We start from the raw sequence: 11,688 nt of genomic DNA on the forward strand, positions 1-11,688 counted from the left end.
TTGCTTGACTAAAGGCGGTGCCCCAGCATGGCCACAATCAAATGACTGAAACAAGTAAAAGAGTAAAGAGAGAGTATACACCAAAAGATTCATCATTGATGAGAATGACAGTGCATAAATCAAATTTTAAATTTTATTTTAATCTTTATTCTTAATTTTAATTTTTTATTTTTAATTATAATTATAATCACTATGTTTTAAACTTTTTTCTTACATTTTTGCATTGTTTTTCGAAACGTACGTATGCATTGAATCCAGTTTTATAATAAATCTATTTCTGTTTCAACATCTTCCCTCCATTTTTTTATCCTTGTTTATAGTATAATCTTATACCAATAACGAATCTCCTCAAATATGTACGTATGCATGTATGTATGTATTATGTATGTATGTATACCACAGGCCTCCACACAGTTTCTCACCATGGCGCGAGTCTATAGTAGAAGACACTTGCCTCGCAGTGGGACTGAACCCGAAACGAAGTGGCTTTGATCAAAATTCTTTACCACACAGCTATGCCTGCACCTAGTCATGTCTGAAATTAACCATGCATGAAAGAAATTATATAATTTTCATGGCGTCGAAAAGAAACAGATTGAAGAGAGACATCTATAAATGGCTATTACAATTCATATCGGTGCCTGTATAAAGGTTTCGATAGGAAGAAGTTTTCTTTCCTTTTTCTTTTTTCTTCTCTTCTTTTCTTTTCTTTTTTTTTTTTTCGTTTCGTTGAATTAATCTATAAATACAAAAGATATTCTACATATTTACGTTCAGAACCTGACTACTGCCGATGAAAGCAAACCAGCGGCAAAGACAAGCTTGCGATAATAGTTTCACAACAGCTATTCATTGGCTACTTCAGGTTTGCATGAAATAACAAAGACCTGAACGGGTTGAGAAACATCATTGAAGGCTTTCGATAACAGTATTTATGCTTTAACTTGTATAGACACGACTTATGTGAAAGTATCGTCTGATGTTTCTTGGAAGAAAGGACATAAAAAGCAAAAGGATGGTGGTGGGGGGAGATGTATAATAGTTAGATGTACAGTGGATTTGTTACTGCTACAGCATGTATATTTCGGTTATCAAAACCTATAAACAAACACGCAAACAAAAGCAAGTGGTATATATATGTTCCGAGAAAGAAAAGAAAAAGAAAATAGTTATAATAATAATATTAGGAAAGATGAAGAAAAATGCTTGTCACTACATGGAGAAATTGAGATAGACATGAAAAGAACTTAAGATGGATGACTTATGGAATTTGTTATGCAATAAATACTTGGAAAAGGTAAAATAAAATCAAGGAAGTTTTTCCAACAAGCTGTCTCAGATGAATGATGCAGAGCGAGATGTTAGGAAATATATTCGCCATTCTGGAGACATGAAAATGTGTCTTCTTTACAGAGAAAATATTTTATATATTTAGTTGCATAATTTGTAAAAAAAAAAAAAAAAATTGCTACTGAAGGTATGTTCTATCTGAATATTCCAACAGGAATTTCTACATGCTAGAAACAGCAGCCAAATTTCGATCAAAGCTATATCTTGCCGTCGAGATATATGAATTGGACTCATTAGATGAAAGGACTATGGAGATACAACATCAGAAAATATGACGGTTAATCATGGATGGAACGCCTCTGGACATTGAGTCCATTCATTCAATGTTCACCTTCGGCTAAAGAAGAAGAAGAAGAAGAAGAAGAAGAACAACAACAACAACAACAACAACAACAACAACAACAATGACAACAACAACAACAACGACAACAACAACAACAACGACGACGACGACGACGAAGACGACAATAACAATGGCATATTTAGATTTAAATTCGTTTCTTTCTATTGATGGTACAGGACCTGAAGTTTTCAGTGCAAGGGGATAGTCCATTACATTGACACTAATCATCAACTGGTACTTATTATATCGATCTCAAAGAGGATTAAAAGCAGAGTTGACCTCGACGTTATTTGAACTCAGAACATAAAACCGGAACAAACACCGCTAAGTATTTTGTTCAATATGCTAAAGATTCTTCTAATTTGCCGCCTGTGTTATCTAGATTTAAAACTTCGAGGAACTATTAACTACAGATTCTACAAGACATGGGTTGGACACCAGTGCACCATTCAACCAAACAATATCGGTTTTAAATTCGGCAGAAGGCCAACAATTTCGATAGAGTGGGATAAGGCGATTACATCGACCCTGGTACTCAACTGCTACTTGTTTTATCGACCCCGAAACGATGAAAGCTAAAGTCGACCACGGAGGAGTTTGATCTCACAACATAAAGACAGCCGAAATACCGCTAAGTATTTCTCCCAGCGCGCTAACGATTCTGCCAACTCGCCGTCTTATTGAGCTAAACGATATTGGTTCGAAATTTAGGCATAAGACCTGAATGTTTTTTGGGTAGTAGGGATTAAGTCGGTTACATCGACTCCAGTGTTCAACTGGGACTTATTTTATCGACCCCAAAAGGATTAAAAAGGTAAAGTCGACCTCGGCGAAATTTGACCCCAGAACGTAAAGACGAATGAAATGCCGATAAGCATTTCGCCAGCTTGCCGCCTGATTCGACCAAACAATATTAATGTCTCCTTATTTTTCTATGACTCATAAAGCTGGTTACTCGGTTTACATGGTGTATGACTGACCGTGATCACAACAAGCCCCTTGACAGAGTCGTTGGTCTCTTGCAGAGTTCAAGTCCAGTAATTTTAAGGGTAAGGGACCAAGTCGATTACATCGATCGTATTACTTGACTGGTACCTTTCTTCAAGCCCTGAGGCTTGACTGGTAACGTCGACTCCAGACTGTAAAATATCGGAAGAAATATCAATAAGCGTTTTGTCCGACACGCTAACGATTTTGTCAGTTCGACGCTACTTTTAGCATCACGCTAAACTTTGCCAATATCAACAAGTGATGCGTTATTTAATCATACCCAAATCTAGTGAAATAAAAGCTTATGTTAACTGCGGCAGGATTCGAAACAGAACAGAAACAGAATGCAACCAAACACAAAGAGACATTTATTTTATCTAACGCTCTTGTATCGATGCTGTTAATCCACCGTCCCCTTTCTTACTTTGCGTTAATTATTGATACACTGCTGACGTAAACATCCAATAACGCTGTTAATGTTTTGTTAATTAGTACACAGATGAATCATTATTTCAAATGTTAATAATAATAATAATAATAATAATAATAATAATAATAATAATAATAATAATAATAATAATAATTAGAAGAAGAAGAAGAAGAAGAAGAAGAAGAAGAAGAAGAAGAAGAAGAAGAAGAAGAAGAAGAACGGTGTTGTTATTTGCTTTGTTTTATTTTAATTGTAAAGTTCATTACATTCATAAATATTATGATAATCTGTGAAAGTTTTCAATAAGGGACGAGAGTTAGGAAAGAAACAATTAAACATAAAATTCTTCGCATAAAATATTTGATAATATTTGTTCTTCGCTTTCTTTTCCCCCTCCTTCTCCTTCTCTTCTTCCTCGTATCTTTGCCTTGGAAAATTGATATGATTAAATTAAACTCTATTTGAAGTAATTAGTCGCTATAATTGTCAAGGTTTTGAAAGAAAGCAAAAACTTAAGTCGGTGTTGGGTAAGTGAGGAATAATTATGAAAAATTATATTGGAACTAATTGAAAAATCAAACAAAGTCTTTAAAAAGACACCAAGATAAAGCAATTGTATATCTTGTAATCAATACCACAATAACAATAACCAATCAGAAGAATATTTTTCTGTCTTGTGTGTTAGAACCACAGAAATCTAATCAGTTTGTGATGGTGACGACGACGGTACTAATGATGATAGAAGTTGTAATAATTAGATATGCTTTAGGCACAAGGCGAGCGATTTTTAGGGGAGAGAGATCTTAATCGATGTCATCGAGCCCAGTATATAGCTGGTAGTTAATTTTCTCAATCCAGGAAGGATGAAAGGAAAAATTGACTTCGATGCGATTTGAAATCAGAATGGATACAGTAGTTGTATGCTGTCAACTTAATGTGACAGTCCCCTGAAGGGAATAGTACTACTGTTGGTTAGACCTAGGAAGCTGCACAGCTTCCTGCCGGCCTTGACACATTTCCTGTGTCCTTATTATGACTCAGAAACAAGTCTCTGGATGCAGGCTTAGCTGGGTGGAGGTGGTTGTCTCTCTCTTGTAAACATAAGGACACAGGAAATGTGTCAAAGCCGACAGGAAGCGGTGCAGCTTCCTAGGTCTAACCAACAGTAGTATTATTCCCTTCAGGGGAGTGTCACATTAAGTTGACAGCATACAACTACTTCATCGTATCACTACTGCATAAATTTCTCTGAGAGATTTAGAAATGTATTATTTCTAAAAAAGAATGGATACAGCTAGAAATACTGAAAGACATTTTTCCCGATACTTTAACGATTTCGTAATTGTTTCTGAAAAAAAAAAATGCACCAGTTCAGAAAGTTTGATTGGAGGGGATTTAGTCAATTGCGTCAACCAACCACTATACTTAGCTGGTACTTTATTATATCGACCCATGGAGGAAAGAAAGACTGATTTGAACACGGTGGGATTTTTCCAATGTTCAAACGGTTCTGCGATTCCAAATTTTGGCAGAGGACCAGGACTTTTACGGGAAGGGTAAAGTCAATTACATCGATTACATCAAATGGTACTTATTTTATCGACCTCGAAAGGATGAACAGCAACGTCTGCCTCGTCAGAATTTGAACTCGGAACGTAAAGACCGACAAAATGCCGCTGAGCGTTTTTCCCGGCGTACTAAAGATTCTGCCAGCTCGCCGCCTTTAATCGCCACTTTAATAATCTTTTCTAATTTAGTGTATTTTTTTTCCTTACAATAAAAATATAAAAGTTGCCCTTAAATTTGACCTTTGACCTTTCATAGCTCAAAAGGCGCGGTCAAAGTTTTTTTTGAAATTTTGTCCAAATACTGTCCTACTTAGTCATAACTCAAATAAAGAAATTCATACTGAGATTTCAATGGAAATTATTTTAATAATATATTTAGTGTGACAAGTAGTGACAAATTAACAAAAATCACTTACTAAGCAAGACAGTTTGAGTTTGAAGGAGAAAACAAAGTGCTAATAATCAAAACAAGCACTTTTAGTATTTCAGTAATAATGTTTGCTTTAATTGTAACTACTTTTAAGCTCTGCTATGGTCAATGGTAGGAATGCCACCGCCAACACTTTGAATCATCAGACAAATTGTTTGCATCCCCATCGCCCAAGGGGCCACTTCTGGTAGCTTAGCAGATGAAACCACACGTCCCAACCTCCCACCCTTACATTGCTTTAAATGATTTGGTACTTGTTAGATGAAATTCTGAAGTCTTTGAAATTTAATTAGACAATTTTCTTGAAATTAATAATTGTAATGCATTTTTCATTTCTTTTTCTGTCAAAGTATATGTTCTTCCTGTAGCAGTTCTGGGATCAAATTTACAAAGGATATTTAAATAACCAACTGTTAAAACATAACAAATAAGAAACGAATATTACAAGAGATTAAGAGTCATACTAAAAGCGAACTCAACTCTAAAAATCACATCGAAGCCATTAATACCCTTCTAGTAGTCCAATACAGTTTTAACATCATTAACTGGAATCTAAGGGCAAGCACCACCCAAATGCAGACGTTGATCGTCTGTACCTACCAAGAAATAATGGAGGTAGAGAAATGATGCAGGTAGAATTATGCTATAAGACCCCCACAATAGCAATGAACAAGTATTTATCTACTACAGAGAACTGGATGCTGCGGCTTGTGTGAAAACACGGAAACAATGAGAAAATTACATTCTATTGTCATGGAAGCTTGCAAATTCCCGAGGGAACTCGGCATTAATCCCGAATTAGATGAAGAACCTGAGACCACTACCTTCAAACAATCAAAACGGACCAAACAGACTGCAGAAGCTTCTGCACGGACAGTATATACTTCGAAGCCGAAATGCTGATGTAGACCAAGCAACAACCCATCAGTGGCTGAGAAGCTGAGGACTGAAAGCAGAAACTGAAGGTTTCATATTAGCGGCCCAAGATCGAAGTTTGGTTACTAAAGACTACCAAGCTAACGTTCTTCAAAACGGTTCTGACCTTAAATGCAGATTCTGCGATAAATTTGATGAAGCAATAGACCATCTCGTCTCGGGATGCCCTGTGCTGACACCAACGCATACAAAAATCGCCACAATAGGATAGGACAATATTTACATTGGAAAACATGTAAACACTACAAAATCAAATTCCTGCTTACTGGTACCAACATCATCCTGAGCCTGGCGTTGAAGGTAAAAATGTCACTATCTTCTGGGATTTTCCAGTCAACACTGGCAGAATGATCCAAGATAATCGACCAGACATAGTCATTAAAGACAGGGAAGAAAATACTTGTAGACTAATAGATGTAAGTGTTCCCACTGATAAAAATATATCTGTAAAAGAATTTGACAAATTAAGTAAATATAAGGACCTGGAAATCAAAATACAAAAGATGTGGCATCTTAAAGCGAAAACTTTTCCTGTTATTGCGGGTGCCCTTGGTATGATAAGAAAGGGAGGTCAAAAACATCTAGATGATATCCCAGGAGAACCATATCTCAGAGAAATTCAAAAGATTGTGCTGACAAGTACTGCCCACATCCTTAACAAAACTCTATCAATTTAAATGTCTGTGTTGTATTACAAGAAGATATTTCACTACTTCCCCCACCCCCACCCAGAAGCTTTCAGTCACACTGTAACATCTCTTATCCTTCACTCGCCCTAGGACGTTGGGTGTGTCTCGGCAAGTGACTGTAACAAACATGCAAATTAAAAGTAATAATAATGATGATAATAATAATAACAACAACAACAATAACAACAACAACAACAACAACAACAACAACAATAATTATAATAATAATAATAATAATGATGATGATAATAATAATAATAATAATAATAATAATAATAATAATAATAATAATAATAATAATAATAATAATAATAATTACAATAATAATGACAATGATAATGATAATCATAATAATGATGATAATAATAATAATCATTTCTACAATAGCCACAAGGTCAGCAATTTCGTGGGGTGGAAATAGTCGACCATTTCGACCATAGTGCTTGACTGATACTTATTCATCGATCCCAAGAAGATGAAAAACAAAGTTGATCTCGACGGAATTTGAACGCAGAAAGTAAAAACGGATGAAATGTCACCAAGTATTTTGCCTCCGGGCAAAATACTTAGGATGAAGATGAGGATGGTGATGAAGATGATTTCTTTGTGTTACACCTCAGTCATTTTATATAGGAAGAGCAACAGTTGGATTGTATTATATTCCTTTCTGCCATAGGCACAAAGCCGGAAATTTTGCGGGAGGAGGCTTGTCGAGTTCATCGACCCCAGTGTTCAACTGGTACTTATTTTATTGACTCTGAAAGGATGAAAAGCAAAGTCGACCTCAGCAGAATTTGAGCTCAGAACGAATAGATGGACGAAATGCCGCTAGGCATGTTCCTCGGCGTGCTAACGACTCAGCGAACTCACCACTTTCTGGATTACCATTATATTAAAGCAACAAAACTATTGCAAAAATCAATATAGGAAAAAGAATAGAATTTTAACTAGATTTGGGAATAAGTGTTTCCTTGCATCCCCTCTTCTTTTGGCCTATACCACGAGAAATGAGAAAAATTAACTATGTTTTAAAGTTGCATGACCCGGAGATATAACGTCAGAATCCTTTCATTTAAGATTCCATCAGAAAAAATACAGCTTGTGTCTGATGAATTCTTCTATGTCCCTTGAATCTCTGGCAACAATCTTTGTTTAAATTTAGTCGAACAAAACAAAAACACCTAAAATCTATGTCTTACGTCATTAATAAAAACCTAATAGCATGAGAATACAATTTTATATTTCGCCGGGCTCATGAATAACGTAAGAATTTCTTTGTAATAACATTCTGTACTTATCTTATTTAAACTCGTGACTGCTTTCAGGTTCCACCTTGTCTGGTATTTGTAATGTAACATTTGTCATGTCACTCACAATATTGTTGGTTTCTATTTTTTCTCTTTCTTTGCTTACAACTATTATACAGAAAATAATAAATTAGTTTTAAAAACATTTATACAAGAATCTACTATTGTATATTAAGATGTATTTTATATGTAAATATTACTCATGTTTTCAAATATTTATATATTATTGAAAATAAAAATATAATTCAATTGAATACTATATATCATCCAGACGTCATTTCGACCGAACTAGAATTAATAATTGTTTAAAATGTCTCAGTGTTCTTAGTGCCTCAAATATTCTGATTTCAGGTTAGTTATAAACAATATTGGATATACTGTTAGCAGGATATCTCCTTTATGATACTAAATAAAAACTAAAAAAGTAAAAGTGAAAGCAAGAGTGAAATGAATAAAAAGATAAATGGTGAATAATGCAGAATGTAAAATAAGAAGATAGTGAAAGTGGAAGTGAGTGTTTGAGGTAGAAAGAAAACATAAAATTTATAATACTAGAAAAACAATGAAAAGAACGATTGTTTGAATATAAACGAGAAATAGAAAGAAGAAAAGAGTAGGAAAGGTAACATTATTGATTAAACGATGACTAAATGTATTTCTCATACTCTGGTTCATTGCATATTATTTGGCATGTTTGAGGAGCAAACATCGTGAATTGTTGCTTGGAAGGTTAATGGTTCGATGCATCATATGTTCAGTCTTTTGCACATCTGTTTGTCTTGTTTGACAGCGATTGGAGGAGAGTTGGAAGCTGGAGAAGTGAGTGCTGTGATAAATTTACGGAGATTGGTGTCGATTACATTTACTACACCAATGTAGAGAATGACTGCTAAGTGAAAGAATCACGACATTAGTGATATAATTTTAGAGGAAGTGTGAAGATCTCGTTTCAGTCAGCAACGGAAGAGGCCGGACGGCGAACGGCCAAAGAAAGATAAAATGAAAAGTACTTTATAGAAAGCATTTTATTTTATATTAACTCAAAAATAGAAATGATATAACCATACTGCTATCAACCCGTCAATTTGTATTTCAAATGGATAATATATTGTCTTAGAAATAGTGTTCAGGTGCAGCTATGAAAACTTAACTTTAGACAGATGAGTCAGAAATGTTTATCTTGTGTTAGTCTTGGGTCCAACAGAATAAAATTTACTGAAGTCTAGAATAAGATTTGAACCAAAGTTTAAAAAGTTATTTTTTTAACAGTAATTGTCTGCCTTTAATGTATATTTTTTTGTTATTTCTCTTTAATATATATTTTGGTAGTTACGCGGTGAGCTGGCATATTAGTTAACTGGCCGTCCAAAATTCTTAGCGGCACTTCGTCCGGCTTTACGTTCTGAGTTCAAATTCCGCCCAGGTCGACCTTGCCTTTCGTCTTTTTGGGATCGATAAAATAAGTACCAATTGAGCACCGGGGGTCGATGCAATCGACATATTCGCCTCCCACAAAACTGCTGACCTTGCATTAAACTTTGAAATCAAAATATATTTTGATATTTATTGAATTTTACTACTCAACAGTCATTACATTGTTCCCATGGAATAATTTTCTAACTCTGCTAGTTTTGCTTTACATTGCCAGAAGTGAGGCAATAGATAATTAGAGAGTTAGATTAGTATTCTATTGACGACTGCATTTTTAGTTGGACAACTTAACATTATGGTAGCTAGATATAAAACCTGGTCGTGGAATGCTATTTGAGAAAGTAAAAGAATATTCTTTCAATTTGGTAAAATACTGATCAGCTCACTTGTGAGTATTGAATACACTGCCTCTTGCTTCAGCAGCGTAGCTGGTGGGAGTCATGAGGCAAACTGCTCCAGGCCTACGATGTAAGGCATTATAGTTGTGTGGGGGGCATGCACAACGGGTATCTCGGCGACACACGGTCGAGCTACATCACTGCCTTGTCTTTCAAAAACAAAAAGAATAGACGATGAAGAATATTTGTCGTCGATAGTCTGACTGTATGCAGTGAATGAAGAGCCACTCCCTAGGCTTCAACCCAACAACACTTTTGTCTTTCTTTTCCCTCCATCAATGAACTACAGCCCGGAATGCTTCACTTTCTACTCTTTATCGATATTATTGGATTTATTGATATTCTATGAACTCACCGATGGATGATAAATTATTGTGAACACAAACCCTCACCATATTTTTCATATTTCCAGCCTTTACCTAATTACAATTTATTATCTAGTAACCTCTGGCCATGAATGAATATGCAGTGCTACATTTCGATAAGCTCTGAGCTATTACTGGAAAAACAAAAGATATATATTAAAAAGAGTGTGAGTGGCAAAAACGAAATATTGTAGAATCTCCATTTGGGAAATGGTAAATTCAGGGTGTGTTGTATTTGTACATCTTATTTAGGTGTCTTTCTTATCTCTAGCCTTGAGATACATAAGGTCGGTTACTTGCTTTCCAAGATCATAACATTCTCCAAAACAGAGCGCCAATTCGTTGCATTCAGGGTCAGCTATTTGGAGATGAAAGGGCAAATCGCTTACATCGACCCCGGTACATGACTTACTTATTTTCCCGACCCCAAAGGGATGAAAAGTTATACTGATCTCAGCGGGATTTGAACTCAGACCATAAAGATCCAAAAGAAATGACGTTAAGCGTTTTGTCCGAAGTGCAAACGATTCAGCCATTTTGTCAGCTTGTAGTGTCTACAGTCATAATATCGCAACTAGTAGTCTCATCCTTTGTCTACATGGAAAATTATAGCCAAAGAGGCTGCACCTTCTCATACAAAGAGTGTGTGAAAAACAACGTGATCAGAAATACTGTTCTTGGGATAGAACTGAATCTCTTTTTCGTCAGGGCTACAACTGAGTGAGCTGATTAAACTCCTCACAACTCAATAGGGTCGCTCAATTGTGACTTTGATGAAGTTAGGAAATACATTATTTCATTTTAACCTGACAATGGAAATAAGCCTCATTTACGAACACACATACATCAATAGATAAACGTGTTTTAGTCCATTTTAGAGTAAATGTAAGCTTGTAGAAATAGCTATACATCACTGAAGATTGATTGTAATAATTTGCTATCGTATCAGAACCTATTTAGTGTAGCTAAATGACAATAACGGGATTTTCAGAGCTTAAAAATTGCTGTCACTGAATAACTATAAAATAAATAAAAAGAAAAAGAAAAGAAAAATGAAAATGCTGAAGAATTTACAAAAGATACATTTGTCATATGAGCTGATAGACAAGAGAACCCATGCCAACAGCATCGTTTTGATAAAGAAGATATTCAAAAACAAATGAAAATAGTAATAATGATACATGAAGAGTTGACTAGCTGTACTCGAAGCGATAATTGACTGAGAATGAAGAATGGGATTTAAATAATGAATGCGAATAATGTAATGGAATTATAATCAGGAGGAGCTCCATATTTAAAGAGATTACTGTAATACGAAAGAAAATGCCTGGATATAATAGTAGACGCTTCAAAATATTAGAAGACATGACATTGTAAATTTATTTAACTAAATCTAATGGAAGGAAAAGGATGATATGTGTGCGTGTGTATATATATATATATATATATAT

Source organism: Octopus bimaculoides, chromosome 8 (assembly GCF_001194135.2).
Source record: "Octopus bimaculoides isolate UCB-OBI-ISO-001 chromosome 8, ASM119413v2, whole genome shotgun sequence".
NCBI classification, from domain to species: Eukaryota; Metazoa; Mollusca; class Cephalopoda; order Octopoda; family Octopodidae; genus Octopus; species Octopus bimaculoides.